This window comes from Haliotis rufescens, unplaced genomic scaffold (genome assembly GCF_023055435.1).
Source record: "Haliotis rufescens isolate VD_foot unplaced genomic scaffold, xgHalRufe1.0.p SCAF_10, whole genome shotgun sequence".
Taxonomy (NCBI): domain Eukaryota; kingdom Metazoa; phylum Mollusca; class Gastropoda; order Lepetellida; family Haliotidae; genus Haliotis; species Haliotis rufescens.
In genome coordinates, this window is record NW_025963780.1 from 17,467,482 (window position 1) to 17,476,465 (window position 8,984).

Sequence of the window (8,984 nt, forward strand, 5' to 3'; positions counted from 1 at the left end):
AGACAACACCTTCTCCTGTCACACAACACCTTCTCCTGTCACACAACACCTTCTTCTGTCATACAACACCTTCTTCTGTCAAACAACACCTTCTTCTGTCAAACAATACCTTCTTCTGTCAAACAACACCTTCTGTAAGACAACACCCTCTTTTGTTAGACAACACCTCCTCCTATCAGATAACACCTCCTACTATCAGATAGCACCTTCTTCTGTCAGACAACACCTTCTTTGTCAGACAACACCTTCTTCTGTCAGACAACATCGTCTTCTGTCAAACAACACCTTCTTCTGTAGGACATCACTTTCTGTAAGAAAACACCCTCTTTTGTCAGATAACACGTCCTCCTATCAGATAACACCTTCTTCTGCCAGACAACACCTCCTCCTATAAGATAACACCTCCTCCTATCAGATAACACCTTCTTCTGTCAGACAACACCTTCTTTGTCAGACAACACCTTCTTCTGTCAGACAACATCTTCTGCTGTCACACAACACCTTCTCCTATCAGATAACACTTTCTCCTGTCAGATAACACCTTCTCCTGTCAGATAACACCTTCTTCTGTCAGACAACACCTTCTTCTGTCAGATAACACCTCTTCCTATCAGATAACACCTTCTTTGTCAGCCAACACCTTCTTCTGTCAGACAACATCGTCTTCTGTCAAACAACACCTTCTTCTGTAGGACATCACCTTCTGTAAGAAAACACCCTCTTTTGTCAGATAACACGTCCTCCTATCAGATAACACCTTCTTCTGCCAGACAACACCTCCTCCTATCAGATAACACCTCCTCTTATCAGATAACACCGTCTTCTGTCAGACAACACCTTCTTTGTCAGACAACACCTTCTTCTGTCAGACAACATCTTCTGCTGTCACACAACACCTTCTCCTATCAGATAACACTTTCTCCTGTCAGATAACACCTTCTTCTGTCAGATAACACCTTTTCCTGTCAGATAACACCTTCTCCTGTCAGATAACACCTTCTCCTGTCAAACAATACCTTCTTCTGTCAGACAACACCTTCTCCTGTCTGATAACACCTTCTCCCGTCAGGAAACACCTTCTCCTGTCAGACAACACCTTCTTCTGTCTGATAACACCTTCTCCTGTCAGATAACACCTTCTTCTGTCAGATAACACCTTCTTCTGTCAGACAACACCTTCTTCTGTCAAACAAAACCTTCTTCTGTCAGACAACACCTTCTTCTGTCAGACAAAACCTTCTTCTGTCAGACAACACCTTCTTCTGTCAGATAACACCTTCTCCTGTCAGATAACACCTTCTCCTGTCAGATAACACCTTCTCCTGTCAGACAACACCTTCTTCTGTCAGATAACACCTTCTCCTGTCAGATAACACCTTCTCCTGTCAGATAACACCTTCTTCTGTCAGATAACACCTTCTCCTGTCAAACAATACCTTCTTCTGTCAGACAACACCTTCTCCTGTCTGATAACACCTTCTCCCGTCAGGAAACACCTTCTCCTGTCAGACAACACCTTCTTCTGTCTGATAACACCTTCTCCTGTCAGATAACACCTTCTTCTGTCAGATAACACCTTCTTCTGTCAAACAAAACCTTCTTCTGTCAGACAACACCTTCTTCTGTCAGATAACACCTTCTCCTGTCAGATAACACCTTCTCCTGTCAGATAACACCTTCTCCTGTCAGATAACACCTTCTCCTGTCAGACAACACCTTCTTCTGTCAGATAACACCTTCTCCTGTCAGATAACACCTTCTCCTGTCAGATAACACCTTCTTCTGTCAGACAACACCTTCTCCTGTCAGACAACACCTTCTCCTGTCAGATAACACCTTCTCCTGTCAGACAGCACCTTCTTCTGTCAAACAACACCTTCTTCTGTCAGCTATCACCTCTTCAGTGAGACACATCCTATCCTAAATCTATAAGATAAATCTTTCCCTCTTCGATTGTCATAAGATCTTCTTAAAACATGTACTAGAATTTCGTGGTCTACCTCAATTTCAATTGCTCCAACATCGCTTGTGCGACAAAAGGCACGGAAACGACAATTTCATATTTATAACAAAATAAAAAAACATGTCAGTCATTTAATTGCTCTTATTCAGTTTTACCGCTGAATATTATGCGACACCAAACGCGACGGGATACGATGTGATGAGCATGAACAAGTTAGCTGGAAGCGCCGAGGACAAGACCTACTGGGAGATCCTGGACAATGGAAATCCTACAGCAGGTGTGTGGATTGGTGGTGTGCGTGTATGTAAGTGTATGTGAATGTATGTGAGTGAATGAGTGACTGAGTGAGTGAGTGAGTGTGTGTGTGTGTGTGTGTGTGTGTGTGTGTGTAGACATGTATGTATGCATAAGTGTGTATATGTACATCGAAGCACTGATCCACACGTAAACTGACCATGATGTTTCTACATTGCAGGTGTCAGTATGTACGTACCAAAAGATGGGTCTGTTATTTCCTTCAATTTCACCACGTACTAGACCGACAATTTCACCACACCGTGGTCAGGGGTCGAACTCATCCAGCCACAAGATGTGGAAATACCAACTGAGCTAATGCCTCATATCCTCAATGCACAAAACATTTCAACCTATTCAACCTTATACTTGGGATCATGGTGAGATCTGACCGGATATAGTCGTATCCCTGTGATGACATGAGTGTGTGATCACGTAAAGGATTGCCGGAACCTGTTTTGTGAAATTGCTTGTCCTCTTAATATAATTGAATAAAAAATGATTTAGTTTTGGTTATATAAATGTGAAATAAATGCCTGAAATGGAGATGTAAAAACGGCGATTACATTATTTATTTATTCAACCTCATTTAAACTTAATCTCACAGCACAAGTTAATGTGTTGTGCAATACAATGTATATATGTCAGGCTGTTGACCGATATTGGAAACGATGCACTGAATATACAATGTCACACTAATGACCGATATTGTGAACGATACACTGGATATTTAATGTCACACTAATGACCGATATTGTGGACGATGCACTGGATATTTAATGTCACCCTAATGACCGATATTGTGAACGATACACTGGATATACAATGTCACACTAATGACCGATATTGTGGACGATGCACTGGATATTAAATGTCACCCTAATGACCGATATTGTGAACGATACACTGAATATTAAATGTCACCCTAATGACCGATATTGTGAACGATACACTGGATATATAATGTCACACTAATGACCGATATTGTTTACGATGCACTGAATATACAATGTCACACTAATGACCGATATTGTGAACGATACATTGAATACTAAATGTCACCCTAATGACATATATTGGGAACGATCCACTGAATATACAATGTCACACTAATGACCGATATTGTGAACGATACACTGAATATACAATGTCACACTAATGACCGATATTGTCAACGATGCACTTGATATTAAATGTCACCCTAATGATCGATATTGTGAACGATACACTGAATATTTAATGTCACCCTAATGACCGATATTGTGAACAGTACACTTGGAATACAATGTCACACGAATGACCGATATTGTGAACAATACACTTGGAATACAATGTCACTTCTGAGTGAGTGAGTGAGGATTTACGCCGCTTTTAGCAATATTCCAGTAATATCACGACGGGGGACGCCACAAATGGGCTTCACAAATTGTACCCGGGTCTTCGGCGTGACGGACGAACGAACGCTTTAACCACTAGGCTACCCGACCGCCCCCCGATATTGTGAACAATACAATGGGAATACAAATTACAATGTCACAAGAATGACCGATATTGTGAACGATACACTGGATATTCAATGTCACACTAATGACTGATGTTGAGAACAATACACTGGATATACAATATCACACTAATGACCGATATTTTGAATAATACTAAGACAGCCTTTTTGGGTGATCCCAATAACTGTCAGGCCTCGGTTTGGGGAATTAGCTATTGGGAGCTAGCCTTGAAACAAGAGAGAAGAGAGCTGTGAGGTCCTTAGGGTTTATTCAAGCAAGTGTCTATCATTCAAGTTACATCAATTAATATATAATAGTGACGTACAATCATAATAATGATAATAAAATGCTAACACATTGTCCATCTAATAAAGGCATAATAATAAAGGCAATGTATTGAAATTGGAGTATGTACGGTAACATTATACAACAGATGCAGTATTTACTAGAATAATAACGGTAATGCTAAATAACATTTCTTAACAGCTAAATTGAGTAGTCGTAACATTTTAATAGAGCATGTACGGTAGACTGCACAAACTGCTTAGATGAGGAACATGACATTTACTTGAAAAGACGGTAAACATTAATATTTGTGGTTTCAGTAATAATTATCACAACATAATAATTTCGGCTAATACGGAAAGTAAATACTTGATCTAAATAAAGATACGAATGTACGCGGTAGAAGACATAGCTCGGTTTTAGTTAGTGTAATTATTAGTTTTAGTGGTGATTACTTTGGTGACTACGGTAATGAATCACGGCGGCTATGTTGCTATTGACTACGCACATTTCCTATATATATATACGGAGCTAGACGATAACAGCTAATGGAGTGAATACGGCAATTGTACATGTATACTTAAACGATGCGCGTTTAAATGTACGTTGTTATGAAGCATAAAAGATGACTATAACACTATTTAAATGACTACGGTAATAAAATTGTAGTATAGGTTGTGTTGTAGCGTATGCAACTATATGAGGAAAGGGACTCTTTACAAAATATTCAAATACTTACTTAATGAGGATAAAACCTAAGAAATATGGAATGCCTTGTTATAGCCTATTCTGTAAGCGCACACGGAAGGTAAAGCTGCTCATATAACCTTTGATCGGTGGACTGTCGGAAAATATGGACTAACCGACCTACGTATAATATAAATAAATCTTGCTTGAAACAGTTGTGTTAACTCTAGGAACCGTTTTGTGACTAAGCTACATGTACGCTACGCTACTGCACGGAAATATAAACTGTATATGCATCTGGTATTTTGAACAGATGATGTTAGACATAGAAGGAGAAAATAATCATGGATGTCGAAATATAGGAGAGAACTATTGGTGCCGCATATTAATGACACATAAACTGGAGGAGCCCACGACGCATTACACTTCGAATAACACTGGGAAATTACTGTGTATTAAACAGTAAATAATATATATAATGAGCAGTCATTTAGAACTTGTACAGAGTAGATTGAGAGTTACAATATGGCAGTACTGATTCAACTTAACTATAACATTTTCTAGACAATAATAACAATGAAATAAGAAGTTTAGTCATAAAATAGGAATATTTAAATGTTTCTTACCTTGAAACAAGAGAAAAGAGAGCTGTGAGGTCCTTAGGGTTTATTCAAGCAAGTGTGCTGAGGACCAACACCCAAGGAGTTATATACCCCCACAGCTCTACTCTTATCACATTAACAATTACTTTGAAGTTGTAATTTCGGTCTCTGTTATCTGCCCTGGGCTGTCAAAGTTGACTACACAAAAGCAGGTGGTAATAGAATGGTATCAGTATTGCCTGAGAAGAGTTTATTTTAATTACAGTTTAAGATGGTGGTCAAAACCTGCGCCAGCTGGTAACAAAACATTTATCAAGAGAACAAGGGCCGGGGCGGACGTACGCGCCGACTTTATCTATGATTACGTAATTTACTGTTCGCGTGAATGAGCTTGCCAAGGAGCAGCCGTCATGGTCGACCAGTGGCGATAAAAACGAGAAATACTGGTCTAGCGACTTTCGAATTTTAGAATTTCCTAGTTTAAGTTTAATTTGTTAAAAATATAAAAAGTGTAATGAAATATATGCACTGTAACAATACCCCTGTGCGTCGTGGAGCTTTTGTCCTCAAAAGCAAAAAGAAAAGGATTAAAATGAAGCGAATATACATAGATAATCAGAATACAATGATACAATAGATTACGTTGGACATGAACAAATGTTTGCATGAAGATAGTTTGATCAGTTGAAAACATAAGGCACACGATTTCCATTACAAAGATTCTGAAACATACCTACATATTAAACTACAAGAAAAATGACAATTTGAAGTAATGAACAAGCATTTCTGTGAAAAGGAAACCGGTTAACAAAAACATACATAATATGAGGAAAGGTTGTTGTGTGATGAGGGAGTTTTTAGCGTTCCCCAACAATTTGCCCTTACACTGTCAAACATTTCACATCACGCTAGGTCTACGATTGAAAGTATCCGTTGTGAAATATTAGGATATAGGTGGCAAAGGGGTGCTTAAAGAGTTTGTGAATGTGCTGGGGGGGCACCTGAAGGAGGTTGGATGTGCAAATGGGAAGGACACAGAGTGAGTGGAAGAATTGGAATTGTGGCACACTCAAGTCTTGGAGAAGACAGTTGAGATTTTGAGACAAGGATGAGAAATGCTGCCCAAGAAACAGCCAAGATTCCTAACAGAATGGTAACATTGTAGTCTGTTAAGGTGGTGATGACAACGAGAGATTAACGGTAGTTGACGTGTACGTATCATAGTTAGGGATTGGAGGCAAAGCGAGGTCACTCAGGACAGGAGGCACGAATATCAGCCGAACTCAAGGATAGTGGCTCTCCATGTTTGACCAAAGACAAAAAGAAACCAAAGTACAAGTCAGATGGGATGACCATTGATGCAGGAAAGTTGTGGCCACAACATTTCACTGCGTAGCACTTATAGAACACAAGGCAATTTGATTACCTGTAGGGGGTGGTCAGAGCTCATCTACCTTGACAAATGATGACTTGTTGCCAGGAGGAATAGCATGGAAGGTCACGACCTATGATTTTGCAAAATATCTGTGTTTCCGTTTCCGTCTGTGACCAGATCCTGTTCTAAATGTATGGTAATCACTTATCATTTCCGCGCTAAGGTTGGAGGCAGGTTCCCAGGTGCGTTGGGGGTAACCTTCCCATTCAATTAGGTAATGAGTTACTCCTGACTTCTTTTTAGCTTTGTGTATGCGTTTTACAGCATAAAGTTGATCATCTGGTTGGGCAGATGATGTGGGACTCTGTGGAATAGTGTCAGAGTTATCAGACGAGTGAGGTAGCATAATGGGATCCTCTACGGAAGTGGGCTGTGTTGTGGTAGGGTTGTCAGGATGGGAGGATGTTGACTGAGTTGGAGTTGATTGATGCTGGGCTGTTTGTGAGGCTTCTCTACGAGGATTGTCGGGCTGGGAGGCTGGCGACTGAGTGGGTGTTGCTAGATGCTGAGCTGGTTGTGCAGGTTGTCTTCGAGGGGTTGGAGGTGTATAAGTTTTAAGTCTGTTGGCATGAATGAAGGATTTATGTTCTTTGTTTGTGTTAGTGTTCAGTAGTTTGAATGTATGGTTTAGACCGATGCGAATGATTCTGTAAGGTCCTATCCATTTCTTTGACAGTTTGGGGGAAAGGCCAGTTTTGACAGTTGGATCAGTCATGAGAACCTGATCACCAACTGCAAATGAAGGTTCCTTGGCTCTGATATCCTGAATATTCTTGCTTTTATCCTGAGCAGCAGACATGTTGTCCTTTGCAAGGGATTTTGCCACATTCAGATTTTTCAAGAGATCTTGAAGATGACCCTGTGCATCTTTGCCGAGGGTAGATTTAGGCAGCAAGGTTGTGTCAAAAGGAAGATTCATTTCCTTTCCAAACAGAAGGTAGTGTGGTGAATACCCTGTAGATTGACAAGGTACATTGCGCATGGCCATCATAACACATGGAATGAGTTTGGCCCAATTGGTCTGATCAGGGTCAGCATATGTTCGGAGAGCCTGCTCTATGACACTGTTCCTCCTTTCACACATCCCATTAGTCTGGGGGTGGTAGGACGAAGTGTAGTAGTGCTTGAAATCGAGGAGTTCACAGAGAGCATTTACTAGCTTGGAAGTGAACTGCCTACCTCTGTCAGTAAGAAGAGTACGGGGAGCACCAAACCGTGAGAAAACCTCAGTGAACAGGATTGATGCAACCTCGGAGGCTTCTTGAGTGCGCATAGGGAAACCTTCTGTCCAGCGTGAGAAGGAATCAACTGCAAGGAGAACATACTTATAACCTTCCTTAGTCTCAGGCAATGGCCCGAGGATGTCAACATGGAGACGAGAGAATGTGTCCTCAATAGGCATGGGCACCATTGGTGCTGGCTTAGCATTTGTCCTTCTTTTGGAGCGTTGGCAGTCATCACAGGACTTGACATAATTCTCAATATCCTGGTATAAGCCTGGCCAGTAATACTTTGTGAGTATTGTCTGACGAGTGGCATCTCGTCCAAAGTGGCAACCACCAGCTTTGGAATCATGGTAGGCAAAAAGAACCTCTTTGCGACAGCAGACAGGGACAGCTAGCTGTGTTACCATAGGAGGGCGATTGTTTTTCTGACCTCGATGCTTTGCATGATAGAAGTGGTACAGAATACCATCACGTATGTCATACTCTTGAGCAAGGCCAGTTAGACCCTTGACTTGAACATCTGTATAGGTGGAAGGAATTTCACCTTTTTCAATGTAGTCCATGATTGGACGAAGGTCAGGGGATTTACGTTGCTTTTCTGCCAAGTCTTTATCATCAAGATCAGTTCCTATAGCAAAGACCATAGGGCCTGAAGGAGGATCGTGAGGACCCGACTTGTAGACAAAGTCTACAGATATAGAGGATGTTATGTCATCTTTACTGATATCTTCTGATGAGACACTGTGTGAGTCAAGAGTGTCATTGTCAATGTTTGTATGCTTTGGAAAGTTGTTTTGTTGAGATGAGCATGATTTGGTTGAAGAGGAAGAAGACCTCAGTTGGCTGGAGGGACGAGACATGAATGGTAGTTTGGTGTGGACACTGTTGTTGGAGGATTTTGTAGCAGTGGTGGCCGACTTGTTTGTCTTCTTGTCAGTAGGTGGCATGGGACTTGGATGAGCATGGCTGGCTGGTTTGTGAGATAAGGCT